The sequence below is a fragment of the Balaenoptera borealis genome (assembly GCF_965194805.1).
Source record: "Balaenoptera borealis genome assembly, chromosome: 20".
Lineage (NCBI taxonomy): Eukaryota > Metazoa > Chordata > Mammalia > Artiodactyla > Balaenopteridae > Balaenoptera > Balaenoptera borealis.
The window spans coordinates 60,066,244-60,080,119 of record NC_138879.1 but is presented as its reverse complement, the minus strand read 5'-3'; the positions used below and the strand labels follow the sequence as shown (position 1 = coordinate 60,080,119).

The 13,876-nt window shown below is 48.2% G+C and overlaps 1 protein-coding gene across 7 annotated transcripts in view; it reads left to right on the top strand.

The window, feature by feature from the left end:
* Positions 1–10,571: 10,571 nt before the first annotated feature.
* PRPSAP2 (phosphoribosyl pyrophosphate synthetase associated protein 2) overlaps positions 10,572–13,876 on the top strand; it is a 38,918-nt gene continuing 35,613 nt past the window's right edge. Inside the window, exon 1 of one of the 7 annotated variants that reach the window (XM_082374147.1) lies at positions 10,572–10,680. The gene's annotated coding sequence lies outside the window, so the exon portion shown is untranslated. Of the gene's footprint in view, positions 10,681–10,749; positions 11,274–13,876 lie in introns of those variants that run through there. The other 6 variants (XM_082374146.1, XM_082374149.1, XR_014238797.1 and 3 more) reach the window with 6 other exon arrangements.

Here is a 13,876-nt window from a genome sequence, read left to right as displayed (position 1 = left end):
AGCGGGCGATCCTTCTTCCATTGCGGTGCGCGGAGAGTGGGAAGAAGTGCGAGAGGCGGGAGGACACGCCAGCGACCGCAAGGAGGTGGTGACGCTGCTAGTGACCCTTTGTGGGATGCGGTCGGGTCCCCGCCCTGCCTGTGATGGAGATGGCTAGTACCTCCCCAACGTCCCGTCGTCCTTCATCCTTAGCGGTCCTAGATAGTGGTTCCCAAAGTGTGACCGCTGCACAGCGGCCTCGTCATCCATGGGAACGTGCTAGAAACACAGTTTCTCAGATTCCACCACAGCCTTACTGAGTCAGAAACTCTGGGGTTGGGCCCAGCACTCTGAGTTTTAACAATCCCTCCGGTTGATTAGGACATCCGCTCAAGTTTAAGAACCACTGCCAAGGGACTTCCCTGGTGGTCCAGTGGCTAAGACTCCAGGTTCCCAGTGCAGGGGGCCCGGGTTCAATCCCTGGTCAGGGAACTAGATCCCACATGTCGCAACTAAGAGTTCTTATGCCACAAGGAAGATCGAAGATCCTGCATGTCGCAACTAAGACCCAGTGCAGCCAAATAAAAATAAATAAATACTAAAAAAAAAAAAAAAAAAAAAAAGAACCACTGCCAATACTCTCTGAGAGCCACAATGAATTCAGCAAAAGACTTCATTTCCCAGCATTTCCTCTGCTGCTAGGTGAGGCCATGGGGCTAAATGTGGACAAAATATGTGTTGGAACTTCCGGGAAGTGTCCTTAAAAGGAAGAGGCCCTTCTTTGGACTTCTCCTCCAGCTGCTGACCTGGAATGCAGTTGTAATGGCTGGAGCTCTAGCAGCCATTTTGAATCACGAGGGTGAAGCTTAATCTTTAGGAATGGTGGAGTGGTGAGCTAATAACAGCCTGAGTCCCTGGGACCCTGTGAAGCTGCCATATATGAGAGAGAAATAAACTTCTGTCTTACATAAGCCACTGTTACTTAGTTTTCTGTTACACGCAGCTGTGTTCTAACTGATGCACCACCGTGGTTGCCTTCCTAGGATCAAAGGCTGAATCAGCAGGAGCCCCTGTTCTGGCTCTTCTGAGTTCTAAAGTCTGGCCCATGCCTGCCTCCTCACCCTCCTCCTGGGTTCATACTTGTTCCCTCACCCTCCTGCTGGACAGTGGGCTGAGGAGGCGATTACTGCACTGTCCCTCCGTGCCCCTGACTCTGAGTCCGTTACATTCCAGCCTCTTCTCAGCTAAGTCTTCCCTCTCCTGCCCCCATCCATCGCTTCGCCATGGGTGGCCTGGCTGGCGGGTTATGCCTCTAAGTGCCCAGAGAGAAGTGAAAGTCACATGTCAGGGAAGCGGGTGGGATGAGGAAGCTTCGCAGAGCTGGGTGTCAGTGGGGTCAGGATTCAGCAAGCAGAGCTGGGAGGGGAAGAGCATGAACAAGACAGCAGAGGTGAAGACACGGAGGCCTGAACACGGTCCGGGGTGAGGGACGGGCAGGGGGAGTGGTGCTTGGAGGGAAAGAGGCAGGAAATGAGTGCGGACAGCGTACAGGACAGAGGATCTGCACTCAGGGCCAGGCCGGTTGCTACCAATAAACTTTATGGAGGTGTAATCTACATAAAGCACAATGTAATCGCTGTACGGACCACTGTCGTGCTACAGGACACAATAGAACTTTTCCGTCTTTGTGAAAAGTTCCTTCTTGTCCCTTTGCAGGCCTCCCTCACCTGCCTCCTGTCCCCTTAGATTAGTTTCCCGGGAATTCCCTACGAAAGGAATCACACGGTCTGCAGTCTTTCTTGTCTTGCCTTCTTTCACTCACACAAAGTTTTTGAGACTCATCCAGGAGCAGGATTCCAGTTTATCCATTCCCCAGCTGAGGGATGTGTGGGTTGCTTCCAGTTTGGGGAGACTCTGTACAAAGCTGCTGTGAATATTCATGTGCAAGGCTTTTGGATGGACATTCATTTTCATTTCTCTTGGGTGAATACCTGGGAATGGGATGGCTGGGTCTTACGGGAGTTCTATGTTAAACTTTATAAGAAACCACCAAACTGTTTTCCAGAGTGGTTGTACTGGCTTAGATCCCCGCCAGCAAAGTGTGAGAGTCCTAGGTCCTCTGTACCCGCATCAGGATTTGCTATTGTTAAACTGAATTTTAGCCATCTTCGTGCACGTTTAGTGATATAGCATTGTGGCTTTAATTCACATTTCTCTGAAGACCAATGATATTGAACATTTTTTCATGTGTTGTTTTTTGCGGTTTTTTTGCCACTCGTATATCTTCTTTATTTAAGCATCTGTCCAAATCATCTGCCTATTTTGAAAACTGGATTATTTACTTTCTTACTGTTGATTTTCTTGAGGTGAAATTTGAATAACGTGTATTCCATCATGGCCCATTTTAAAGTGTACAATTCAGTGGCATTTAGTACTTTCACGGTATTGTGCAACCAGCACCTCTGTTTAGTTTCAAGATATTTTCATCACCCCAAAATGAAAATCCATGGCCATTAAGCAATCACTCCCCATTTGCCCTCCTCCCAGCTCCTGGCAACCACCAATCTGCCTCTGTCTCTATGGATTTACCTATCCTGGACGTTTCATGTCAATGGAATCAAACAGTATGTGGCCTTTTGTGTCTGGCTTCTCTCACTGAGCTTCATGTTTCTGAGGTTCATCCATGCGGTGTCTTGTGTCGTAGTCTCTTCCTTTTTATGGATGAATAATATTCCCTTGTGCGGGGGCTTCCCTGGTGGCGCGGTGGTTAAGAGTCTGCCTGGCAATGCAGGGGACATGGGTTCAAGCCCTGGTCTGGGAAGATCCCACATGCTGCGGGGCAACTAAGCCCGTGTGCCACAACTACTGAGCCTGCGCTCTAGGGCCCACGAGCCACAACTACTGAGCCCACGTGCCACAACTACTGAAGCACAGGCGCCTAGAGCCCGTGCTCTTCAACAAGAGAAGCCACGACAATGAGAAGCCCGCACACCGCAACGAAGAGTAGCCCCTGCTCACCGCAACTAGAGAAAGCCCGCGCATAGCAACGAAGACCCAACACAGCCAAAAATAAAAACAAATATAAATAATTAAATTTATTAAAAAAAAAATTCCCTTGTGTGTAGACACCACACTTGTTTATCCTTTCATCTGTTGATGGACATTTGGGTTTTCTCCACCTTTGGTTATTATGAATAATACTGCTTTTCACGTGTGTACACAAGTATTTGTTTGAGCATCTGTTTTCAGTCCTTTTGGGTAGATGTCCAGGAGCACAACCGATGAGTCACATGGCAGCTCTATATTTGACTTTTTGAGGAACTGCCAAGCTGTTTCTGAGTGGCTGCATCATTTTACATCGCCACCAGCAATGTAGGAGGGTTCCAATTTCTCCACAACCTCACCAATACTTGTTATCTTTTTTTAATAAATTTATTTATTTATTTATTTTTGGCTGTGTTGGGTCTTCATTGCTGCGCACGGGCTTTTCTCTAGTTGCGGCGAGCAGGGGCTACTCTTCATTGTGGTGCGCGGGCTTCTCATTGCGGTGGTTTCTCTTGCTGAAGAGCACGGGCTCTAGGCGCGCGGCTTCATTTGCTGTGGCTCGCGGGCTCTAGAGCGCAGGCTCAGTAGTTGTGGCGCACGGGCTTAGTTGCTCCGCGGCACGTGGGATCTTCCCGGACCAGGGATCGAACCCGTGTCCCCTGCATTGGCAGGCAGATTCTTAACCACTGCGCCACCAGGGAAGTCCTTTCTGTTTTTTTTTAAATACTTTCATTAAGGCCAACCTAGCAGGTGTGAAGTGAACCTTAGTATTGATTTTTAAGGGTGCTTATATAATCCAGATGTAAGTCCTTTGTCAGATATACATATTGTAAATACTTCCTCTCAGTCTGTGCCTTTTGATGATAGGCAGGGTTTTGTTTGTTTTTTAATTGAATGTATTTAATCCTTACAAAGACTCTGCACTATTTTATTTCATTCTGACACACATCAGACTTATTGCACCCTGCTTTAAGTAAGAGGTTTGTGAAAAAGTGGCACATAAATGAAATCTAAATGAGTTAGCCCTCCATGGGTGGGCATTTATACAACTGTAATATACTATCTAAATGGGAAAGATTCCAGGGTGTGTGAGACATCCATGTGAATACTGAGTCACATCTGTGTAAGGGTGAGTGTGCGACTTATGATTGGGTGTGCCATCCACGTGGGGGACCTTTGAGCGTGTGTGACGTCTGTGTGTATGTGTGACATTGGAGTCCTTCATCATAGATTGGAAAGGACCCTGGACCAGCCCGGACTTCTCCCCCACTGAGGCCACAAGCATCCAGTTCCAGATAAGCCTGCAAGTGAGGGCCCATCACATGGGTGGAGCCTGTCTCAGAATAAAGCCGTGGAAGTGAAGAGAGAAGACAGAGCTTCACGATGGAGAAAGACAAAACCCTGGGGTCGTGGAGCCCAGGATCCAGCCATACCTGAACCTTCACCCCGGGCCTTTGAGTTACATAAACCGATGAGTCCCTGCTCCTTTATTTGTAGCTGGTGTGAATCGGGTTTCATTGCAAGAGTCCTGACTAATATAAACACTTATGATGGGATGCGAATGGGGAAAAACTTCTTTCTGTTTGCTGCCACCTCCACCAAATACAGAATATGAATGAGTGGCAAGAGCCCAGGAAGAAGTGAAGGAGGTGGCCAGCTTCACTCCTGGGAGGGAGGCACCAGGAAGTGAGGGCACCAAGGCAGGTGTAGCACCACCAGGTGGGCCCCCCTCCTTCCGTTTCCTTTGCAGGGGCTTCTAGTGAAGAGGGAGGAGAAGTTGCCAGCAGGATGGTGGCAAAGGGGGTCTCCAGTTGGTGCAGTGGCAGGGCAGGTGGGGGAGGGGGTCAGGAGGCCCTAAGACGCAGCTCAGGATGCCCCTCCTTGGACCTAGAGGGAGGGACCCGGAGGGCTGAGCCTGAGAAATAGGGTTTGGGGAGTGTTTGTTGTGACTCCAGGCTGGGAGGGACCCAGTGGAGTTGAGTTGGGAGGTGGCTTGTGGCAGATCATCAGTCTTCAACTCTGCACTTTCCATCATGGGAGTAATTTCTTAAAACGGTCCCGGCAGCTAGGGTGCTGCTGTGGCTCAGCTCAGTGCCAGCCACGTGCTGCGGGGAACAGCTGCAGAGAGCGGGAGGCCAGCAAGAGGCTCGGGTCCCAGGCCTGGGCTGGGCATGGCCAGCAGGAGGAGGCCGCTACAGCCTCACTGCCAGGCTCCGAACACACACTGTCCCACCCCCTCCTCTCAACTGTGCCTGTTTACAGATGAGAAAATGGAAGGCTGGAGAGGAGAAGTGACTTCTAAGGTCCTATGGCTGAAAACGATCATGATAATATGCAATATTATCATGATCTGTGTAATGATAATGAGTCATATATAGTGATAATAGTAATATCATTCATATACTTACAAAATGTACATTCTATATTTATGTATAGAGGTCTCACCTATACGGCACAGTTTCTTGGGCACTGAAGCAGACGCTTTGCTATAACCATGTGGTGGATCGCCTCCCGAGGTGGGTGCCCTGTTGTCTCTGCTGTAGCCCGGCTCTAACTGGGCCAGGCATGCACTAAGTTCTCAATATTTGCTGAGTGAGTGAGTGGAGATGAAGTTCAGCTAGCAAGGTGGCCAGGGCAGCTACAGGCAGCTGGACGTGGAGAAATAATTGTAAATGCCCAGGAAACATTGACCATCCACTCGGCCAAGTGAAAGAATGGCTAGTGCCTGGTGTCGGCGGGGATGAGGGGAAAAGGGCACTCTTCACCTTTCTGGCAAGAATGTAAATTGGTACAAAATTTCTGGGGAACAAAATTGTAAAAGGGCATATCCTTTGACCGAGCAAGTTCACTTCTAGAAATTTAATGAGAGAAAATACTTAAAAAAATTTTTTTAAATGTATATTTTTACCAAAGTATAGTTGATTTACAATATTGTGTTAATTTCTGTCGTACAACAAAGTGACTCAGTTATATATATATATATATATATATATATACACATTCTTTTTCATATTCTTTTCCATTATGGTTTATCCCAGGATATTGAATACAGTTCCCTGTGTTATACAGTAGGACCTTGTTGTTTATCCATCCTATATATGATAGTTTGCCTTTGTTAATCCCAAACTCCCACTCCATCCCTCCCCCACCCCCTCTCCCCCTTGGCAACCGCAAGTTTGTTCTCTATGTCTGTGAGTCTATTTCATAGATAGGTTCATTTGTGCCGTATTTTAGATTCCACATGTAAGTGATATCATATGGTATTTGTCTTTGAGAGAAAATACTTGAGCAAAGGTGCAAAGACAGGTGTGTATATTAGTAAAAAGTGCCCAGAATTGGAGATGGGTTAAAAACGTCACGGTCCCTCCATATCACAACGGCTGACAGTAAGTGTGGCTGCAGTGAGAGGTTAGCACCTGTGTGCCAGGTGACAGCTCATTTGGATATCACCACAACCCTGTAAGGTGGAAGCTGTGGTCACTCTCATCTTATAGGTGAGGAAGCCAGTGCAGAGGGGTAAAGGAGGTCACACACCCAGTGAGTAGAGGAAAAGGAATTTGGATACAGGCCATCTGGTTCCTAAGTCTCTGCTCTTTACTCCATGGCACATGCGACGATGACATTGACCTAATTCATTAACATGAACCGTGTCCACAATAAATTGTTAAGTGGAGGGGCTTCCCTGCTGGCGCAGTGGTTAAGAATCTGCCTGCCAATGCACGGGAAACGGGTTCGAGCCCTGTTGCAGGAAGATCCCATATGCTTCGGAGCAGCTAAGCCCTGTGCGCCACAACTACTGAGCCTGCGCTCTAGACCCCGTGAGCCACAGTGACTGAGCCGGCGTGCCACACCTACTGAAGCCCACGTGCCTAGAGCCCGTGCTCCGCAACAGAAGCCACCGCAATGAGAAGCCCGAGCACAGCAAGGTAGAGTAGCCCCCGCTCGCCTCAACTAGAGAAAGCCCGCGCGCAGCAACGAAGACCCAACGCAACCAAAAGTAAATAAATTAATAAATTAATTAAAAAATAATAAATTGTTAAGTGGAATAGGGAGGTTAAAAAAAGTCAAGTGCTTATCTCTCCATGGTGAGATAATGGCAAATATCTTTTAAATTTTTTCTTCATGTTTGTTTGAATTTTTTATAACATGTAAATATTACTCATCATGAAAGATAATGAAGCTTTTCTCATGGGGGGTGGGTTAAAAAAGGAGAAAATCCGGAGGATGAGGGAAAGAACACAATGTGGGAAACTTCCCAATTTCCCTGTGTAGTGACCAGGCCCCTGGCCTCTGCACCCTCCAATGGCCAGACAAGCTGCCATCCTCCTCTGCTTGCAGGAAAACCAAAGCCTTGTTTGTTCATTCCTGATGGCCAGAGACACGAAGGCGGAGAGGCAGCTGCAAAACTCACTGATTCCACAGAAAAGTCATTCCCACCCAGAATCTCCACGCGGCTGCTGATCTTAGTGCCCATTTTTCAGATGGGGAAACTGAAGCTCAGAGAGGTGCCTTCACCTCTCTGGCTGAGGTCATTTCTGCAAAGAGGAGGCTGGACGCAGACTGGGGGTTTCTGGCTTACCACTCCACTAAAAACCTTTATAAAACTATAGCAAAGATGTTTTTCCTTCCTTTAAAAAAATGTTGAAGGGAAATGTCTTAGGATCAGGTGTCTTGATTCATATTCTATGTGCAGCAGTTTGGCCCTTGAATATGGTCAATGATGTGGTACAGGCAAACTGAGCACTTCCATAATATGCAGACTCTGCAAACCTCCAAGTGGGCAAGCGATTATCAAGCTTAGCAATAGGCTAACCAAAACCGCATTAGAGTGAAACTGACCCCAGTCTTTAGATTCTGGTTTTGCCCCTTTCTTGCTCATTACCTATAGATGTGTATCAAGATATCTCCAAACTCAGCACCTTAATACAAATATTTATTATTATCTCTCAATTTTCTGTGGTTTGATTGGGCTCAGCTGGGTGGCTCTCATTTGGGGTCTCTCATAGAGTTGCAGTCAGGTAGTGACTGGGGCTGCAGCCACTGGTGGGTCATCTGGGCTGGATGTCCACCATGGCTCACTCCCATGGCCTAAACCCCAAGGATAAAGAGGAAGGGAGATGAGACATCAGCCTATGGAGGATTTCAGAAGAGTCTTTGGAGAATTGGAAGTGGATGGAGAAGTGGTATCTGGTGTAATAGAGCAAGGGAAACTGTAAGCTAAGTGCCTGCAACGAGGAGAAACTGATTGATTGAGAAACTAACAATTTCATTGCCAAATGCTGGAAGCATGGTATGTGCGAGCTAGCTCATACTGGCTCAGCAGAGACGATTTTTAAATTATCAGGAATATTGTCCCTGCGTGGTGCAAATACTATACAATTCTGTGCTACTGTCCTCCTCCTTTCCATGGGGGGGAGGGTAATTCTGAGATCACCCATGGTACCGACATTTCTTGAGTACCACACTTGTGCCAGGTACCGTGCTGGGTACCTGCAAACAGGGATCAGCAAAAGAGACAAAGGACCTGCCCGTACGGGCTTATAGTCTATAGGGGCTGGGGTGGGGATATTTATAAAATGACCATCCACATAAATACATAATTAGCGATCATGATAAGCCTAACGAAGGAAAAGTACTTTTTTTTTTTTGAGAAGGGGAGTGGTTTAGAGAAGGCTTAAAAATGACAATTGCGCTTAGATGTTTAAGTAGGAGTTAATGAGGGGAGAGGGCAGCAGGAGGAAGAGCATTCCTGGAGGCAGGAACAGCATGTGTACGTGCCCTATAGCTCAGGGATGGATGAACAGGCTGGTGGGAAAGAACTATGAGAAGTAAGCAAGGGGACAACACGCAGGCCCCTGGCTTCAGAGGGTGGAGGGAAGGAATTTACTGGCTCCGTAGCCCACTGAGGCGCGAGATTGCGTCTTCTGGGCTCCCATTGGCTCAGTGGCCTGTCCTTGGAGCGCATCAGCGAGCTGAGGGGGATGAGTGGCCCTGATTGGTCAGATCCAGTCACGTGCAACCTGGAGTGCTGGGTGGAGCCAACGCAAGTTGAAGCCGGGAGGTGGGGTGCGTGAGGGTTGGGTCTGTGCAGAAGCAGTGGGTGAAACCAAAGTCCACTTACCAAAGTAAGGGCATTCAGTTTTGTACCCGAATCTGCCTGTGGGCTCACGGGCCTTGTCCTTCACAGAGGTATGACCCCGTGAAGCTGTCAGGCAAAGGAAATGTCTTAAATGACTCCATTTGAGTCCGGCCGCTTCTAGCTGGCCGTGCCACCTCTCACGAACGATTTCAAGCCTCACTCTAGTGAAAAATCCAAAGCAGAACTGGAACTGCGACGTGGTATAGCGTCTAGCTTAGTGCAGACCGTGGTGCCAGACCGCCTGGATTGAAGTTCTTGTCCATGTTTGTTTGTCCTTAGGCAAGTTATTGATATTTAACGTCAGGGTGTCAGTTCCCACAACTATTAAAATGGAGATAATAATAACACCTACCTCATAGTTCTGTGAGGATTAAATAAGTTACAGTTAATATATGTTAAGCACTTGGCCTGACACATGGTAAGTGCTCCATACGTGTTTGCTATTATTATGTTTTATATATATATTAAACATACTTAAATATGAGGAATTCAGGCAAGCACCAATTCCTTACTTTGTGATAAAAGAAGAAAGGGCAACAAAGCAAATAATAGTAATAATAACAACTGAGGGTTTACTATGCACCAGGAACTGTTTTGGAAGCTCCGCAGGTGTTATTTTACTGAATCCTCACAACAACCCCTGAGATGGGTGCTACTATCATCTCCATTTTTCAGCTGAGGAAATTGAGGCTCAGGGAGGTGAAGTGACATTGCCCAAAGTTACAGGCCAGTAAAGACTTGAACCCAGACTTTTGTAATTCCAGACATCAAAGTCCGCAGTCGCGGGCTTCCGTGGTGGCACAGTGGTTAAGAATCCGCCTGCCAATGCAGGGGACACGGGTTCGAGCCCTGGTCTGGGAAGATCCCACATGCCACGGAGCAACTAAGCCCGTGCGCCACAACCACTGAGCCTACGCTCTAGAGCCGGAGAGCCACAACTACTGAGCCAGCATACCTAGAGCCCGTGCTCCGCAACACAGAAGCCACCGCAATGAGAAGCCCGCGCACCACAAGAAGAGTAGCCCCTACTCACCGCAACTAGAGAAAGTCCGCGCGCAGCAACGAAGACCCAACGCCGCCAAAAATAAATAAATAAATTTGTTTAAAAAAAAAAAAAAAGTCCGCACTCGGGTTGTCGAGGCTCAGCCCCACCCCTCCCCGCCCCTCTCCCCGCCCCTCTCCCCGCCTGGCCCCACCCCTCCAGTCAGCCCCGCCCCACCCATGGCCCCGCCCCTCGCCCGGCCTGCAGTATTCCAGCTAGGCTCGAAGGCCCCGCCCCTCCCCTCTGTGGACCCCTTCCCTGCCCCGCCCTTCACACGGATGGTCCCCCCCCCGAGGCCCCGCCCCACGTGGCCCTGCCCCCTTGAACGGCCCCGCCCCCAGGCCTCGCAGTCGCTGCGCACGCAGTTCTCGGGCCGGAGTCGCCATTTTGCTCTTGGAGAGGCCGTCAGGGCACCGGCGTTTTCCTCATTCGGCAGCGGAGGCTGCGGCGGGGCCGGGGCTGGGGTCGGGGCCAGGTAGGCGGGCGGGAGCCGGCGAAGGTGGTGGCGCGGCCGGCGGGCCGGCCCTGCGGGGCACAGATGCAGGGGCGGGGGGCTCGGCGGGGACCCGGCCGCGCGCAGCCCTCAGCCCGGTCCGGTTCGCCGGGGTCCGCGGGCCGGGACCTGCGGCTGCGGGCGGAAGCCCAGCCTCACGCGCAGACTGACAGCCCTGGCGATGCTGGGCTGGCCTTGCCGCGCGGGCCTTTCTGTTGCCCCGCGGAGCTTGAGTGAGGACAGGGATGTAGCTCTAAGGCTTTCTTCTGCTTTTAAATGGTTTCCAGCAGATACTGCACAGTGATGATACCGATTTTCCCCCCCTTTTATTAATATTGACGCGGTTTGGGTGTTTAGCTTTTGCAAGGAATGGGAAATTCGGGATGGGGATTTGGGGGGTGAGAAAATGTGATTTATAATGTTTAAAACTGTTCCATGCACAAATATGTGATTTCACCCACATTATTGAACCCCACGAAGTCCTACCCTTCTTGTCCGTATTCCTATCCCGACCTCGTCTGTACCATTATTACCCAGTCTGGGTTCGAGGAGATGCAGTTCTGCTCTTACTTAACGTAAGCACTTTCGTACAGTCCCGGATATTTACCGTTTTTATTGTATTGAATGTATATTCAGAGTTTTACTTAATTACCCCATTATGTAACTTTTGCATATGTTCAGTGTTCCTCCTCTTAGAAAAACCATGCAGTGACCGTCATTGAGCTTTTTCTTTCTTTCCGTAGGATAAATTCTCCAAAGGGGACATACTGGATCAGAGTTATGTGTTCTTTCTTTGACACGTGATATAAATTGTTTTCCAAACAAGGCGTGTTTACTACGCACATATTTCTAAATCTGGGTGTTTGTCTGCCTCGCCCCCTGACATGCGGGGTGTCGGGTCACTCTCCGTGGTGTTGGGAGACAGGCTGAAGCTGAGCTGGTGTCTGCTGCTTCCGGGTGGGCAGCCTTGAGGAGGTGTCTTCATCTTCAAGCGTCACTTATCTCGTGTCTCAAAGGGGACTTGTAGTACCTGCTTTATTGAGTTGTCGTAAGAATTCACAGCCCTCAGAAAATGGTATTTAGCCGAAAGAAAACGTTCTGAGGAAGAGACAACCAGGTGCCTGGGGTCACAGAGGCCTGGACGATTAATTACATATAGGCTTCACCCTTCTAATTCTCTTCAATACTGACCCCCAAAAAGCAAATTTTCTTTGAGTGAGGTACATCACTAATAAAAATAATAGTTCTTTATATTTTCTGACACCTTTTAGTTTGCAGACGTCTTTCAACTCCATGTGTTAATCATTGCAACTCAACGAGGTCAGGCTTTATTCAACAAACATTTGTTATTTGACAAACATTTGTTAAGCCTCTCCCTCTGCCAGGTACTATTCTAGGCCCTGGGTGTACAGCAGAGAACATAATAGTGGAAAAAATCTCTGCTGTCTTGGACCTTAAATTCTGGTGAGGGAAGCTGTTTTTAACCAAGCATCTATCTCTGCTGTCGAGAAGGGGAAGGCCAAGGACTCGTAGCTGCTAAGCAGGGGAGGCAAATCAGGTCTTCACACTGTGACTCCAGCCATCTTTAGATGGGAGGTATTTACACAGCAGACGCACTAGATGGAAAGCAGCACACTTTGATGCCAGCCTTCCTCATCTGAGATGTGCGTGAGTCGTTTTGAAATGACTGCCAGCACTTGCAAAGCGAGTGCTCTTTCAGAGTGGTTTCCTTCATGAGACTCAACAGATTGCCCAGTCTCAAGCAAAGAGGAATATGATTTGCTTTTCGTAAGGTTCTGAGATTCTCTGAAAAGGCTGTGTTTTCATGTGTTGTATATAATTCTCACACATGCTAGAGTGAATTTAGGATAAATGTAAAAGCACCTGTAGTTTATGGGGGGAAATGGGGATGTTCTCTTTACCCTCCATTTAGCACTATAGTCTTGTACTAATGAGCCTTCTTCCATTCCCATCCTGGTGATTATCTTGTTTACGAGGATAATCTTTAAAACTCTTAAAGCTTGGTAAAGAGTACAACTTGAACTTCCAATAGGAAAAGGAGAACTAAAACTAGCAATGGCCTGAGAACTAAAACTAGCAACTAGTTTTATTGTTTGACCGACTTGTGAGATGGGTAGTCACAGAACATGTCTATACTGATAACTGTTCCCAAAGGGACTCCCAGCCTGTGCCATTTTGAGGTCTTAGGTTAGGTTTCCATTACTGAAACCTGGTATCTGGAGACTGAAACCCTAGAGACCATAGTCAGTGATGAAGGACATTTAAACCATGACCATTAATGAAAGGTTCCAGGAAAAGAGAATACACAGAGGCAAGAGAGCCATCTTGAGATAGGTCGAGGACTGCCCTGGGGAGAAGGAATTGGGGGTTTCCCGTAAATCTTCAAAGAAAGGACAAGGCCCAGGAGGGGGAGGCTGCTGGGAGAGGGATCTGCGTGTTCTAAGGAAGAATTTGGAATGGCTGGACCCTCAGGATGTGGGCATCAGGCCCGGGGCTGTTCAGGTATCTGGAGTGGCTCCTTGGTAGGAGTCCTAGAGATGGACTGAGTTACTTCCAAGATCTCTTCCTTCCCCTCAGATAGTTTGATTCTCAGTGTTCCACGTCCTCTCAAGAACACTGCTGTCCTTTAAGAAGCTTCTTATTTGAAGGTTAGGGGATGTAAAAAGGTGGCCATCCCATGCATATTATGTACTCGTTCGGTAGATAACCGAAATATTAACAAGTTGACTCATCAGAGCTTCCATTCACCAAGCGTATCCTGTATGTGGGGCACTGTGTTAAGTGCGGTACAGGAACTAATCTTACAGTGACCCTGTACGGTCAGTATTCGCAGTTGCATGGATGAGGGGGTGGAAGCTGAGAGTGACTTAATTTATGCGAGGCCTCACAGTGAGTTAAGGGGAACTAGGAGCTAAGATGCAAACCTGGGTTTGACTCCAAAGCCTGTATTCATAACTACAGGAGAATGAGTTTTATTTTTGTTGTGGTTTCCTTTTCCAGACTCTGTTCCTAAACACAGGCATAGAAGAGTTGAGAGGTGGTGTTGGAAGACACCTAGGATCTCCTCCGATTCTGAGTGTTGATGGTTAAATGTTATTTCTTTCATTTGCACCAGTCACCCTGCCCCACGCTATGCTGTAAAGCTGGCTCGGCACAC